The sequence below is a fragment of the Mastomys coucha genome, unplaced genomic scaffold, assembly GCF_008632895.1.
Source record: "Mastomys coucha isolate ucsf_1 unplaced genomic scaffold, UCSF_Mcou_1 pScaffold15, whole genome shotgun sequence".
Classification (NCBI taxonomy): domain Eukaryota; kingdom Metazoa; phylum Chordata; class Mammalia; order Rodentia; family Muridae; genus Mastomys; species Mastomys coucha.
Window position 1 is genome coordinate 78332391 of NW_022196897.1, and position 16690 is coordinate 78349080.

Genomic DNA, 16690 nt, shown 5'->3' on the forward strand with positions numbered 1-16690 from the left:
GTGCCTTGATGCAGGTGGAACCAATCTGGAACTCCTCACTGACACCATCCAGAATGTTCATGTGTGTGCAAGTGTGTGTGTTCAGTCTTCACGGATCCTCGTGTGAGCACACATGCACGAATGTGTGCTTATGCACTCTTCTATTTTGAGCTCTAAGAGTGTAGTTCTTCGAGTGAATAGATTTATATTTAACTAAAGGGGAAGGAGGAGCTATTCCTGGGCTGTTGCTGTTTAAATCTTCCAATTCATGAGAGAATCTGGGCTATAATGAAAAATTGCAGTGATGTTTAAACTCGAAGCTTCTACTCTAGCACAGTACACAGTTTTGTGTAAGATACTTCAGGATTGAGCAAGCGTTTGTTAAAAGCAAGATTCTTGATACAGTCACAGATTATTTTCAGTGTGTTGGGCTGTGGTAGCTGCTGAGCCCCGAGTTTCTAATATATAAGAATGAGTCACCCACTGTTCTCTTTTCAGACTCACTTTGGCTTCAACAAGAGCTGCCAAGCTCCAAGCCATCACCCCCAGCTCCACCGTCCTACAGTTGTTATGCAAACATTGTCTCTCCTTTTTATAATTGTCTTGCCCTTTAGAATTAGAGAATGTTTTAAACAGTTATTGTTAATGTAATGTACCATTCCCTCTGCTTATTATTGTGAGTAGCTCCTCATCTCAGTGGAGGGATTTTGGTCCACCTGCACTCTGCTTGTCCTCTGTTTTTCCTCCATCCTTTACTGAGGTAGGGCCACTATGCTTAATGAAATTCCATTTCTTTGTGACTTGTGTTATATTATTTCTGCCTCCATAAATCCAGTAGTTACTGCCAAAGTTATTCAGAAGAAACCATATTTGGTTAACCTGTTATTTGGCATGTTTTCTCAGATACTCAGAAACTAGCACAAAGAGACATGACAGGTTAAATTTTGGTACTGTGACAGTCTCGTGTGTCTTTAAAATGGATTATAAAAAGTCTAATTCCCCCACCTCCAGTGCCCTTTGCATTATATAAACTCATTTGAGGGTTTTTTCATACTTTTAATCATAGGGGAATTTTCAGGTTATTTCTGATGTTAGTCAGGGACTGAGGAAGGAAACTGCAGGCTCTAGTTTGGGTCAGGAGTCTGACAGGGATATAAAGTTTCATGTTGCTCCTATAATATCAACCTTTGTTTTTTTACTATTCAGAAATTTAATTCAGTCATGTTAAAGCGAGAATTGAATCTGTGCCTATTCCGAGTTTTAAGATCTTACTGATTCATAGAGAGGATAGACTGTTAGAGGAGGACTGCATGCATGCCATGCCGTGTGTGTGGTGCTCAGAGGGCAGCCTGAGGGTGTCAGTTCTTGCCCTCCACCATGTGAGATTCAGGAATTGAGCTCAGGGCATCAAGCTTGTTGGTAAGTTCTCTTTAATATGCAGACCCATCTCTTGGGTGGTTGGTCACATAGCTAACTCCTTTACCTCCTTAAAGAACCTAAAAACATATCTGGCATATGTAAATCAATAAGTGGTTTTGTAGGATTAATGATGTATTTCTAGGGTAGAGAGAGTACTTGCTTGCCTGGTGTGCACAAGGCCCTTGATTCGATCCTTAGCACCTTCCCAAGAAACCAAACCAAGCAAAGGTAATAAAACAAGAGTATGCAAATAAACACATGGGTGCGTAACAGAACAGACTTGACGTAACAGTAAGTTAGTAAACTAGAAGAAATCTGATGTGGCATCAGGGTCACAGATGGGAAAGTGAGAGATAATGAACATTATCTGGATATAAGACTTAGTATTTATAGAATAAGAGTATCAGAAGACGAGTGGCCATCAAATTACAGAAGAAAAACCACTGACTCAGGAAAGTCAGACTGAGAAAATTTTTGTCAGTCAAGAATAATTGGGGGAGGAGGGCTGGCATGGAGACTCATTCTCTTGCTTAAAAGTTAAATTCTCAAGTAAATAAAACCACCTTAGAATTCTTCTCAGTCCAGGACAATAGCAACTGAAAAGAATGCCATGTGAAAGAACATGACTCAGATCCACTGGCCATCTCTTTCCTGCTCTCCTTCTGAGAGGTAGAAGATGAAGGAAGGAGAGAGTGTTATCCAAGAGCTTTGGACTTAGAGAAGAAATCATGGTGGTGTGAGGATAACAGAGGCCAGAGTCTGCTGTGAGGACAGCCCTCCTGACACTGTAGAAGTATCTGTTCCAGCTAGACTGGTCAGAAGGTTAGGGAAAGCAAGCAAAACCAAGTCAGTTCTCTGAAAAGATCAACAGATTTAACAAATGTTGTTCTGGGCAGTCTCCCTATTGCAGTAGCATCCGGTGAGGAAAGGAAAGCTGCTTTTAATCATTGTTTGCAGGAGATGTGCTTACCTATTTAGAGGATAGGAGTCAAGATGTGTATTACAACTAGTGGTAGTGAGGTGCCCATACAAGGTTAAATCAGACCAAAAGCTTTTGTTTACTGAGAAGAGAATAATAGAAACAGTTAGCCAAGTCACTGGAATTGGAGATCCAGCCCTGTGGTAAAGCACCTGCTGGGATCCTGGGTTCAGTACTCTTCACTGGTAAAAAAAAGTTCAGTCACAAAAGAAATGTTGTAAAAGCTCTAGGTAAACACAGCAAGGAATGTGCAATGCCTGTCTCTTTTCCTTCTCTTGTGGACTCACCTTCTCCAGCTTCTATTCTCGCTCTCTCTTATTCCAGGCTCCAGTCATTGGCAAGCTTTTTCTCAGTCACTAAACACTATTCTTTCTGGGCCTCTACACTCTCCTTTCTGAGGTTCTGTGTCTTTCACCTTGGTAGATGCTTGCACATCCTTAGGCCTTAGGGTGGGAACTGCTTCCTGTTGATCAGCTTAGGTCTGACTGTTCATCTAATATACTTTTTTCCTTTGTACCTGTCATTTTAAAAATAATTATTTTATTCCTGCTTCTAGTTTTACACTCCAAGAGAGTCAAGACTTCATGTACTTACTCAAGGGGTAGTCTCTGTGTCTGACATTATGTAATGTACTCATTAAGTACAATCAGTCAGTGAATCAATTGCTAGAATCAAAATATACTAAGAAGTGATTGGCAAAACAGTAGATTGTTGGTAAGGAACAGATGAGCTAAATAAAACATACTCAAGAGTCAAACTATATTTTATCAATTGGAATTTTTGTGCATAATAGTAATTGTTCAAGTCAGCAAAGAAAGAAGGATTGTTCAATTAAACCATCTAAGAACATTTAATGTATTTTAGAATGGCTGTCAAGTGAGCTTCTGGGTCTTGACTTTCAATTGCAAATTACAAACTCAACTCAAACTAGCTTTATCCAGAGAAGGCCCTTGGAACGATACAGAAAGTGTCATAGAAAGGAAAGAAAAGCTACAGTCTCTCCACCAAGAGTTCAGGAAGCAGCAGGGCTTTCCGTCTTCACAGATTAGCAAGCTATGGAAGTACTCTCCCTTGTGTTGTGTTCTCAATCCTTTTCTAGTGTGGTACAGCAACTCCATGTGGCAGAGACTGCAGCCTTCAGGCTTTGTTACCTTTGGAAGAAAAGCAAACTGTCCATGCTCTTTGTGTTGAAAATCCCAGGGCAGGTACTTTGATTTTTGTGACTTGGGTCATAAGCCCTTTATCCCAGTCTAAAGCTAAGAGCAATCCCTACATCTAAGGAGATAGGGCAATGTAAAGACTTGAATGCAGGCTGAAGTTTGGGCTCTGTGGGTACGTGTGTGCATGTATCTCAGGGTGATGGTGTGAAGAAAACCTTTCTCAAACAAGATGGGTGTGCAGCTGGCCTCTCCGAGGTGCCTTGTGATGAGCTCATTGGTTGCTCGGCCTTGTTTGTTTGTTTGTTTGGTCTGCTCTTAACCCCTGTTTAGTGTCATATGCAAAAATAAAGTGGTTAGAATTTTATCTAAAATAAAACAAGTATTAAAAACTGAAAGAAGAACTGGGTGGTGGTGCACACCTTTAATCCCAGAGCTTGGGAGGCAGAGGCAGGCAGAGGCAGGCAGATCTGAGTTCAAGGCCAGTGTGGTCTCTACATACATGCATACATACATACATACATACATGCATACATACATGCATACATACATACATACATACATACGCACACACGCGCTGAAAGAAAATGAAATTTTTGTTATTTTTACTATAGAGGTGGAAGATTTTCATTAGCATATGAAAACCAGAAACCATATAGGAAGAGAGTTAATAACCTAAGAGGATAAAGGGGAATACTTATATGAAAATGTCCTTATGCAACCTAAAAGCTGTTTCATAATGATTAGCAGTAAGTTTATTAAAATAGCAGGGGTGGGAGAGTTGGCTTGGTGATTAAAACACTGGTTGTTCTTCTAGAGGACCTGGGTTCGATTCCCAACACCTACCAAGGTTCACAACCATTTGTAACTCCAGGTCTAGGAGATCTGGATGCCCTCTTCTGACCACCACTGGCATCAGGCACATGTGGTATACAGACATACATGTAGGCAAAGCACCCTTATGCACAAAATAATTAATAATTAATAATAATAATAGACAACATACATATTAGAATCCATGATTTTAAGCAGACAAGTAATTATGTACAATGAATATATTTTAGTGGGGAAGTGAATATACACAAATTTTAAAAAGGAAGGAACTCTTCTTTATGAAATTATAGGTAGTAAAATAGAAATTAAAAGAATGACAAAATGTCTCAAACTCTTGTTATACATTTGACAAAGGTTCTTGAGATTTATATGTTAAAGAGTTCTTGACCTGCTGGGCGGTGGTGATGCACGCCTTTAATCCCAGCAGGTGGATTTCTGAGTTCGAGGCCAGCCTGGTCTACAGAGTGAGTTCCAGGACAGCCAGGGCTACACAGAGAAACCCTGTCTCAAAAACAAAACAAAACAAAAAAAAAGAGTTCTTGACCCAAAGAAAAGGACAAGCTTCCAAGGGTAACAAGAACAGTAATAAGCAGCTCACATGCAAAAAAGTAAAAAACCAGTCATCTGTATTACAAAGAAGGAAGCATCAATGGATAGTAAGTCTGTGAGCAGTGAACAGCCTTATACAGCCAGGGAGATAAGATTTAACACCTAGTCTCCGAGCTGTCCCATGGCTCAGTGGATAAAGGAGCATGCAGCCAAGTCTGGGACCCACATGGTAGAAAGAGGGAACTGACCCCTGTAAGCTGTAAGCTGTCTTCTCTTCCTCCCTTCAAATGCTGTATGTCCCCTATCTATAAGTAAATTAAAACAAAGCAGGAAACCCGTAGCCCGGCTTCTTGGTGCAGGCCTATAATCCTGGCTCCATGGGAGACTAACAGGAGGACCACATGTTCAAAGTCTTGGAAATGCACAGATTGTATCCAAAGCCAGCTTGTCAGATTGTTGAAACCTTGTCTTAAAAATGTAACAGGGCCTAGTGGCTGGTGTAGTGGCACACGTCCTTAATCCCAGTACCCAGGAGGCAGAGGTAGGTGGATCTCTCTGAGTTTTGAGCCAACCTGGATTATATATTGCGTTCTAGGCTAGCCAGTACTACATAATGAGCCCCTGTTTAAAAAAACATTAATAGAAATCTGGGATGTAGCTTAGTGATAAGCTACTTACCTAGTATGTGCACTGTTCCAGGTTCAGCTCTTCATGCCACAGTGATACACACACACATTATATTATATTATATATTATATTATATTACATATTACATATTATATTATATATATACACACATTTATATACATGTACTTGTACATACATGTAAAACCATGAGATATTGTTTTGCCACATGGCCAAAATAAACATATGTAATGTCAACAGTAATTACTGATATGGAGTTGAGAATCCTGTGTACTGGTGGCTGGTTTACCACATGGGGAGCAGCATTTGCATTTTGTAGCAGATCTGAAATGTGCACCTATGTATGTCACCAGATGCATATTCTAGAGTGTCATCGTCCAGTGTGGCCGCAAATGTAAAGTAGCATTTTCTAGTTGCTGCGTTTCAAGAAGAAAACGAGTAATTTTAAGTTATGATCATCAATTTTAACTACATATTTTATAAAATGTACTGTTTCACTGTAAATTTTAAATACTACAGTCCAAATACTTAATTTAAATACTAGAATCTAAAATACTTCATAATATGATCAAAATTGTAAATTTCCTGTGAGCTGTTTTATACTTTATTCTTTACGAAGTTTTTGAACCTGGTGTTTGTATTTTCTACCTGCAGCACATCTCATTTGCCATAGCCAAATTTCCATGTTCAGTAGCCACAGATACTGTATTGGACAGGGTAGCTCCCGAGATGCCCTTACTGATGCACAGAGGGACTCATTTATAGGGCCTTTTTCATGATAGCTGAAACAGAATCAATCTGAACATCTTTTGACAAATAAATTGTGGAACATTTTTACAGTAAAATGCTGTACTACAGTTACAAAGAAAAATAAATGAACTACAGATTTGTTAATCATCATGGGGAATTTTGCAATATTGGAGGAACATTAAAATTACAGAAGAATACTTAAAAGGTATTAAAATATAATTGGGGCCTGTGTAGTTGAAATGAGAACTTGGATAATGCATGAGGTTGGGAGGCCCTAGGTTCAATCCCTAGCAACACACACACAGTTACAGTTTGCAGATACATATAAAGTCATAAAGAAAAATGAGTGAAAAATTCAGAAATAGTTTCCTCACAAGCCAGAGAATGATACAGTTGGAGAGAAGTGGCTTACAGATAGATATTCAAAGATACCGTTGCTAGTCTAACCCTTAGAGATATATGTACAAGTACATATACATATATCATTAATGCTCAGTATATAGCTAATATTCAGTTTCACTAATCAAAGAATAATAATAATGAAGTGGATTTCTTTTTGCCTGTGAAACTTGTTAAAATTGTGAAGGTGTCACTGTGGTGTGCTCAGCACTGATCCCAGTGCTTAGGTGACTTTAAGTCTGGAAACTTGAGAGTTTGAGGCCACCTGTGCTACAAAGTGAGTGCTATGTTGAGCTCTCCTGTCTCTGTGAACAGTCGTGTACTTGGAGAGCAGTGGTGCCCACAGATGGATGAGACCGTGCAGCCCTTTGAGTAGTACAAATCTACATTTTAAATTGATTTCAGTGTGTTTTTGTCTTTAGTTTAGGGTTGGGAGTGTGGTTCAATCTAATTGTGAATGTTTGGTGTGTGCAAGGCCCTAACTTCAGTCCTCTGCACCAACAGAAAAGATTTAAATGAAAATACATTTCTGTTTTTCTGTGAGATGGGCCTCATTTTATGCAGCTACGGTTATCCTAAGGATACTGGACCAGTGGATCTCACAACCTATGGATGGAGACCTTTGAGGTCACATATCAGATAGCCTGCATATTTGATATTTACATTTTGATTCATAATAATAGCAAAGTTCTGAAGTAGCAATGAATTGTGTTGTGGCTGCAGGTCACCACAACATGCATTGTAGTGAAGGGTTGCAGCATGAGGAAGGTTGAGAACCATTGTTCTAGGCTTACTAAGTTAGATCCTAGTGCTGGCCAGTCCATGTTTGAGAAACTGCTAGAGATTGGCACAGTTCCCACCCTTTTTCATCAAAATATTGGGATCGAACCCAGCCTCCCATCCACACAGAATGGAGTGTTCAGACACTAAGCTGTTCCTCTATGCCCAAACACTTTTCTTTAAACCAGCATTTACGATCAGGTTTTGACCAATTTGGCAATCAGAAAATAAAACTATTGTCTTCATTTTGGTGTAAAAAAGAACAAAAAGCTGCGCATTTGGGGAAATTGGGTAGCTATGAGACCACATTACAATCTAGACCTTGAACCTGCTGCTAGATTTAATCAGGCATTCTTGTCTCATTCTGGGTGAGAGTCACTTCTGAGTATTCAGGGATACTTTCACTTTGAATAGAGTGCTAATAATAAAGTCTCTGGAAGAGAAAAAAATTATTGAGTTCTTCTCTGAACACTGTTTGGTCTCAGAGTTAAAACCAGAGGAAAAGAGTCCCAGCCAAGTGCTCTGGGTTTGACCTGCCTCTGTACCTATTAATCTGAAGAGAGCCTGAGAACCAAGTAGTGGAAGAAGCACAGCCTTCCACTGGTGGCTGCTTTAGATACAGTACATTTGCACTGCTTCTCTCCTCCTAAAGAGTGTAGTTCCCACTAGCCTTCTCTTCCACATGCAGCACATGTGCGTTCGGGCCCAGCAGGCTGTCTGTCTGTCTTTCTGTTTGTTTTAGCCAAGGAAGTGACATATCAGTCCAAACTGTGGTTTCTTGATTGTGAACTTGTCAGGCCTATAAAAGATGGGTAGTTCCAGTTATTACTGCAGTTGGGAACTAAGAAAACTGTTTGTGACACAGGCAGGAGGCAAAAGGCTTGGTGAGGAGAGGTTGGAATGGATGTATCACAGAACAAAACTCAGGACTAGGTGTTGATTAAAATGGCCACATGACAGGAAGAAATAATTCTGCAGGCTTGAGCTCATGTGCTGCTCATGTGCTCCCTGATACACTATGCACTAAGTGCTCAGTACTGCTGACATGCTAGTCCTCAGAGAACTTTCACACTGGAGTTCTTCATGGTTCTATCTTGTGTGCTGTGCCAGTTACTGACATGAGAGAAAATATAGTAGGTGTGTCAGCATTCTCTCTGATCAGTTACCCCCATTTCCTTCACATCTTGCCCAGAGTACAAGTTGCTCTTAGAATCTCGCCTTTTCCCTCCTCCCTCCTCTCTCCCCTCCTCCCTCCTCTCTCCCCTCTCCTTTTTCTTCTCTCCCCTCCCTCCCTCCCTCCTTTTCTCATCCTATCTTCCCATCCCCTATTTTCCCTCTACTGTATTGACATTGTATTGTACTGAAGAAAAAAATATTCAGGTCCTTTAAAATGTGAATTTAAAAAGACTTAAAAATAGTTGTATGAGAACATAAAATATTTCATCACTTTTTGAGAGAGGGGGTTGGGTCTCTGTAGTTCTGGCTGTCCTAGAACTTGCTATGTAGACCAGGCTGGCCTGGAATTTACAGGAATCCTCCCAAATGCTGGGATTAAAGGCATGTGCCACCAAATCTAGCTTGAATATAGAATTTGGGATTTAGTGAAAATTGATTTTGTTATTTATGCTACAATTGTTTTAAAATGTTAAATTTATGTTTCTAGTTTTACATTCAAGGTGTTTAAAAATTATTTTTAGGTATATTCAGAGAGTAGACTAATGATAATATATAGCATTAAAAAATTTTTAAAAAGTAGCTAAAGAAATATACATAGAAAGTACAAAGGAGCAAATATGTGGAATGAGGTTAACAGTTGTAATATATAGTTAATAGGAGTGTGCTGTGTCCAGGATTGCTTGGTACAAGTAGATTACTGCTGTTCTCGGGAGGTTGACTGGTAATGTAATGATGGACATGTTCACATCTTTCACTACAGTGACCATTTTACTCTATACACGTGTTTTATATCTTGTACCTTAAATGTACACAGTAAAATTTGTATTTTCAAAAAAAAGTCAGTTAGTGAGGCTCAACAGGTAAAGGCACTTGCTTTTTGAGCCTTATGATCTGAGTTCGACGATCCCTGAAACCCACATAAAGGTGAAGGAAAGAACTGAATCCGTAGTGCTGTTCTCTGCCGCACATGCACAGTGTGGCATGAATGTGCCCATCATGGTCATCATCGTCATAAAGAAAGTTTTTAAAAAGTAGAATAAGGAAAAGTATTTCTACATCTCAGGCTAAGAAAGAACACTTTCCTTATTATGAATTTTAGATTCTTTCTACAGATGCTAATATGAAATCAGGTGTTAATCCCTAGATGAAAATGTTAAGCAAATCATATGCCTAGAAGAAAAGACAGTGACATGTCCTCAGACAATAAAGGAAGCATTTTTGATCGGAGTAACAGCTCATAGAGAAAATGTTGTTGTTTTGACACTCACTTAAAGAAATTGGAGAATAGAAGCCAAAAATGTACCTTGGCCATATTCTTCACTGAGCTGTCTACAGAGGGTGGGATTTTAAGCCTGCAGTAGCTTTGAAAGTCTTAAGGAGATGTAGTTTAGATACAATCAGCAGTTTGCTCTGTCTAAGGCTGTAATGCACAACACTTTGTTGTGTTAGCTGGGTGTGTCAGGGCTTCCTTTTTACAAAGGGTACCATGTTCCTTTCTGTCTTAAGAATGCATTTTTGGGGGCTGGTGAGATGGCTCAGCTGGTAAGAACATCAACTGCTCTTCTGAAGGTCCTGAGTTCAAATCCCAGCAACCACATGGTGGCACACAACCACCCATAATGAGATCTGACACCCTCTTCTGGTACGTCTGAAGACAGCTACAGTGTACTTATAATAATAAATAAATCTTTGGGCCTTAGCGAGCAGGGACTAAGTGAGCAGGGTTGACATTGACTGGAGGGAGCAGAGGTCCTAAAGTCAATCCCCAACAACCAAATGAAGGCTCACAATTATCTGTACCGCTACAGTATGTACTCATATACATAAGATAAATAAATAAAAATCTTGAAAAAAAAGTTTAAAAAAAAACAATGTATTTCCATGAGAATATAATTATAAAATCAAGTTATAAACAACCATACAAAGAATAAGTCTTTGAAACACCTTCAGAAATAAAAAGTATTTTACCTTTATCTTTCTCCCATTCTTAACTTTCTTCTTGTCTCTTGTTGTTACTTTTTACTAACTACAAAACAGCTGAGGGGGAAGAGACTTGGAATAGTTCTTAACTAAAAAGACCCTAGTGGCCATTTGTTATTGTATGCTGTTGGAGGTGATATGGATTGTATTGCTAGGTTTTTTTTTTTTTTTTTTTTAAAGAAAAATTTAAGAATGAGTACAGCAAAGAAGTATTTGAATCTTAAAGTCAAAAGAAAGCATAAGGTAATCACTAAGCTATTTTCAAAATGGCCACTTAGTTGGGGCTCTTGGAAAGAGCAGGATGTTGTTTGGAGGGAGCTTTTATGTGAGGAAAATCTCCAGTTGAGTAATTGTTAGACTTGATGAAAATCCATAGCAAGTCAAATAGTTAAAGCGCATCCTCAGCTGCCAAGTGCAAAAATATGACATCATCATTGACTTCTCTGGTCAAGCCCTTAACTCCTCACTTTCATGACAGCTAGGACATTCACATGCTTTACTGTACCTCAAAACATAAAAGTAAATGAATGAACCGTGAGTAGATGGGCCTGAGATGTAAGTTCTATTAGCAGATCCTCCGGTTGAAGTCCCATCTGATGTCTGTTCTCTTTGGGTTCGTGTAGTTCTTCCTGGGTGTAGGAAGATGTGTTAAAACAAAAAAGAAGATGAACACCTCGGAGAACAAGCTTTTAAAATGGAAAGAAGCCCTTCCACATAGGTGGCAAGATGAGAATTTCAGCTGAATCGGGAAGCCAGAGGAAGAAATTTTTTTTCTAAAATGCAGTAGATGTAATGTTATTTTAATTATAAAGCAATGTATATTTATCGTAAAGTCCTCTGCCAAGTCACCAAGGCAAAAATTGCCTGCAAACTCACCACTGTTCACATTTTGATGCACAATGTGCTTTATTTTCATAGGAATTAATGTGAGATTATTCCAGAAGAACCAAGAGGGATCACTGTGTATATTCTTAAAAATTGAAATGATGTTGCATCCTGATGCCAGATAAACCGTGGGAAGTTAGTTTGGGTGGTTGATTAAGAATGCAGGGGCTGGAGAAACAGCTGAGCATGGAGAGCTCTTGCAAAGGACCCCAGTTCAAATGCCAGCACCCTTATGGGGTGGCTCACAACTGCCTGTAGTTCCAGCTTTAGGGAATCCAACACCCTCTTTTGGCCTCCATGGGCCAAAATACAGATTCAGGTGTACAAGCCCATACCCAGACCACTTTTTTTTTTTTTTTTAAGAATACAAATGAAGTTTTTGGACAATTGTTTTTGTCTTGTATCCTCCAAACCCTTCTTTAAAAAATATGTTCAAGCTACTTGTAGCACAGACCTTTTGTTAGCTCACATCTGTTACATCAGCCCACTGTAGTAAATATTACCCTGTTTATGTATTAGACTGATTGAAGTGGCAGTTGACTGGTATCACTTTATCTCAGCACCATGAAGGCTGTATGTTGGCTAGGGAGTGATATTTCTGTGGTGGCCAAAAAATACTTCTTAATGTACTTAATACAAATAGGAAAGCAAAATATTGTCGACTTTGCCTGTTAACTTCCCCATGTGAATTACATGCCAAAAGCAGGATGGAAAAGTTGGGAATGATTTTCTAAGAGGTGTGGTGTATCCTCAACACTGATTTCTGGGAAGAAAGCTTCTCACTCAGGAACAAAGGCATCTCCTCCTCATGGCTTTGGCAGCTAGCCCTCATGTTCTGGGAGGTGAATAGCAAATGTCTTGTGCACTTGCGTGTTTTAAAGATCTTAAGGATTACATTTAGTTGATTGGTTTGCTACTTTCTTGAAGAGTTGTATGCATTAAAGACTTAATCAAATTGCATTGCATTTTGTGTGTTTCCTGTGTAAGTGTCTGCATTCAGGTGTAGGTAGCACTGTTTTCCAAGCCCAGAAAGGGCAGGGTGCTCAGTTGCCTTTATAAAGGCAATTTCTTGCTTGACTGCGATTGAGTGCAGAATTATAATACCAAGGGCTTAATTTATAACAGAAAATGCAGGAGTGCTAACCTGTTAAACCCCCTCTACATGTATAAATAAGGTAAACAATGGCAGATTAGCATGGAATATTGTTTGATGTGAATAATCTTAAAAACAAATTTCCTTGGCCTCTGCTTGTCATACCTGTTAGCACAGAGAAAGCTGTGCTAGGAGTCAGGGAATCATCTTTGAAATACAAAATCAGAGTGGAGAAGCAGAATGGCCCTAGACAGCTGCTGCCTGGATTGGCAGCCTATTTATAATCCGGGAGGCTTGTCGCTAGATTGCCACGCTGTGTGCTGGGCACGGTGCGCCGCATCAGATAGGAATGACGATCTGCCTTGTGTGTGCGTGTGTGGCTGTTCCTGCTCTCAGATTTCTAATTTTTCAGCAAGGGATTCCTCTTCCTGCATAGCAATGGAGCATGCCAGTCAAAGCAGATTTTAGAGTTGCAAGCACTGAACAGTGTCTCCTCGGGACCTGGGCATTCATGTGGTGCTAGAGAAGAGTTCTGGTGGGCCGGGCATTTAAAGATGCCTGGCCTTCTCTGTATTCTTCACCAGGTTGCCTCTGCTGAGTGAATCATGTGGGACAGGATGTCGCATTTCAGTACCTTTTGGCTATCTGTGCACGTTAGACAATAACCATTGCCAAGCCAACGGGTCTCAGGTTTTTAATTACGGATTTAAATGCCCACAGGAGCTCTGCTCATATGTTAATTCCACTGTTTGACTTTAAAGGATTTTTTTTGTTGTTGTTGTTGTATTTTGTAATTCGGATTATAAAAGGCAGTCAGCCATTCAATGTGGAGACAGTTTACCACATAAACTTGCTTTGGAAGCAAGCAGGGTAGGAAAAGGTAGCTGAAGCCCTTTTATGTTTTCAATCTGAGAAGGGAAACAGCCTTCCTCAGCGCTCTTCCTGGGGTTTATTTTAACGTATGTTAATAGACATAGCCTTGACATTTGTTTTCATGAGAGCACTGGAATGGTTCTCAGTCCCAGCTCCTGTCAGCTCTCTGTACCCTTCATGATATCTCCTGGTGTCTACGTCATAGATTGTCTGCAACTGAATTTTCCTCCCAGGCAGTTTCCCCTAAGGCACATTTTACTACAAAACATATCCTGTGCTGCTGTGCTGAGGTGCTTCAGAGCACTCTTGTGGAATTTTAATTTTAAAATACCGAAAAATTTAAAGCTACATATAACAGAGCTAGAGGTATTTTGGTTTCTCCTAAGCTCAGCTCTCTTACATATATGATTTGTCACATATATGATTAGTTTCCTTTGATGCCCCATCAGAGACATGTAGAAGCCAGGATGTATTCACTAAGAAGGGACTTTCTTTTGCTTAAGAGATGTTATTGGGTTGTTGGCAAAATCTGAAGAAGGTCACTAGGTCATATTTGTCTATCAGTGTTGAGTTTCTCCTTCCTCCAGCAGTGTGTTTTCAGAAATTTAATTGTAGAGCAGAAGTTGGAAGGCTTTTGAGGTAACACTCCAGCAGTTGTGGGTCCATTACCAGTGCATGCAACAGTGTTCACAAAACAACCTGATTTGTTTTGTAGCAAAATAGGAGCAATTTGCAAGTGAACCCAGAAAAAAAGTCCAGGGGAGTGGGGGAGGGGCAGGAAAATATGAAAGCACAGCACAGGCTTGACACCTAAAGAGTTGGAGTGAGAGACACATGGGGCTTCATTGTCACTGTAACTTTTCCAGAATTATGTCCCAATGCATTCTTGCTGACTTGAGCAGGGTTTCTTGGAGCCACACTGGCCCTTCTGAGGGCGGCCTTAAGCTTTTGGGTTGCTGCTGTTACTGCTATGTGCTGTCACACACATCTCAAAATTGATTTTTTAAAAACTGTATAAGAAAAAATTACTTTTAAGCTGGGCAGTGGTGGCGCATGTCTTTAATCCCAGCACTTGGGAGGCAGAGGCAGGCGGATTTCTGAGTTCGAGGCCAGCCTGGTCTACAGAGTAAGTTCCAGGACAGCCAGGGCTATACAGAGAAACCCTGTCTTGAAAAACAAACAAACAAACAAACAAAAAGAAATTACTTTTATTAGAATATTGCCAAGATTCTAGAGAACCACCCTTCTGATTGAAGGACTTTTATAGCCAGAGCAGCAGCTGATGAGGGTTTTATTATGCGCTTATCAGCAGGACACCTCTGCCAGTGTAACCCATTGCTGTGGGAGAGACTTGGTGCTGAAGGAGAAGTCATTTCACATTTACCTAGAAAGAACTTCACTTACCTACTAGACTGGTCTGTATAAAAAGACACAGTGTACTTGACCAGGGCAGAAATTCTATGGTGGTGGGGCACCTGAAGACCTCTTTCATTTCCTCTTTTGAGTTACCAGACACTATTGGAAGATAAAAAAAAGTTTTGAAAATAAAATTCACAGATCTGGAGAGGGCTTAGTGGTTAAGAGTGCTTGGTGTACAATCATGAGGACTGGAATTTGGGTCCCAGCACCCACAAAAGAACCTAGGCATCCCATGCAAGCCTGTAACTTCAATTTTGAGAGAGACAGAAACACAACAATTGCTGGGGCTCTATGCTTCAAGTCCCTCATTGCCAAGGTTCAGAGAGGACCACGTCTTAAAGGAATAGGCAGAGCATTGGGAGGAAGACATCTTCTGACCTTTGCACACTTGAACAGATGTGCATACCCACATGTGTATGTGTGTATACATTTACGCACACATGCGTGCACATGCGTTTGTGTGTGTATGTTTTTTTTAAAAAGATTTATTTATTATTATAATTACGTACACTGTAGCTGTCTTCAGACACACCAGAAGAGGGCGTCAGATCTCATTAAGGGTGGTTGTGAGCCACCATGTGGTTGCTGGGATTTGAACTCAGGACCTTCAGCAGAGCAGTCTGTGCTCTTACCCACTGAGCCATCTCGCCAGCCTGTGTGTCTTAAAAAAATACACCTTCAGTACTGGTATACAACTCTAATCCCAGCATTAGGAGGCAGAGGCAGGTAGATCTCTGTGAGTTTGAGGCCAACCTGGTCTCCAGGACAGCAAGGGATACACAATGAAACCCTGTCACAAAAAACCAAAGGAACAAACCAAACACATATGCACGGATTTTGTGTGTGTGTATCTTACTTAAGGTTACTATTGTTGTAATGAAGTATCAGGACCAAAAGCAAGTTAGGGAGGAGAAGATTTACTTGGCTTATACTTTCACACCAGAGCCCATCACTGAAGGAAATTAGCATAGGAACTCAAGACAGGCCCAGAACCTGGAGGCAGGAGCCATGGCAGAGGCCATGGAGAAATACCACTTACTGGCTTGCACCCTCTAGCTTGCTCACCCTGCTGTCGCCACCGCCACCGCCGCCGCCGCCTTCTCCTCCTCCTCCTCCTTCTTCTTTTTTTTTTTTTTTGATTTTTCGAGACAGGGTTTTTCTGTGTAGCCCTGGCTGTCCTGGAAGACCAGGCTGGCCTCGAGCTCAGAAATCTGCCTGCCTCTGCCTCTCGAGTGCTGGGATTAAAGGCATGCACCACCACCACCCGGCTTCATCCTGCTTTCTTATAGAACCCAGGAACCCCAGCCCAGGAATGACACCACCCACACTGGGTTGGGCCCTGGCCCAGCAATCAGTAATTAAGAAAACTCCCCACAGCTGGATCTTATGGAGTCATTTTCTTAATCAAAGTTCTCTCCTCTCAGATTTTAGCTTATTTCAGGTTGTCATAAAACTATCCAGCACAACTTGTATGCATACACTTTTTAAAAAATAAAAATTATGACTTACATGCCTGAGAGAAATTACTTTTTTCCCATGATCTGTCAGTTACATCTTTTAGAGAAAATTCTTTGTGGGTAGGCAGTGTATGTTTTCTTTCTTGGTGTGGCTTGTAAGTAGTGATTTAGTCAGTTTTGTGCTGCTAAAACAGAATACCTAGACTGGGTAAGATGATGAGCTTGTGGTCCTGAAAGCTGGTCAGTACAAGATCAAGGGGCCCCATCTTGTAAGGGCTGTCTTGCTACTCCTAGTACAGCATGGAATATCACATGG

The 16690-nt window shown here is 40.4% G+C and overlaps 1 protein-coding gene and 1 long non-coding RNA gene across 19 annotated transcripts in view; one reads left to right on the top strand and one right to left on the bottom strand.

Annotated features, from left to right (window-relative positions):
- The window catches only part of Phf21a (PHD finger protein 21A), a 183377-nt gene that overhangs the window by 82657 nt on the left and 84030 nt on the right, over positions 1–16690 (top strand). The window lies entirely within an intron of this gene.
- The window catches only part of LOC116090495, an 8830-nt gene continuing 7045 nt past the window's right edge, over positions 14906–16690 (bottom strand). Inside the window, exon 4 of the long non-coding RNA XR_004118694.1 lies at positions 14906–15013. This is a non-coding gene — a long non-coding RNA (uncharacterized LOC116090495). The remainder of the gene's footprint in view (positions 15014–16690) is intronic.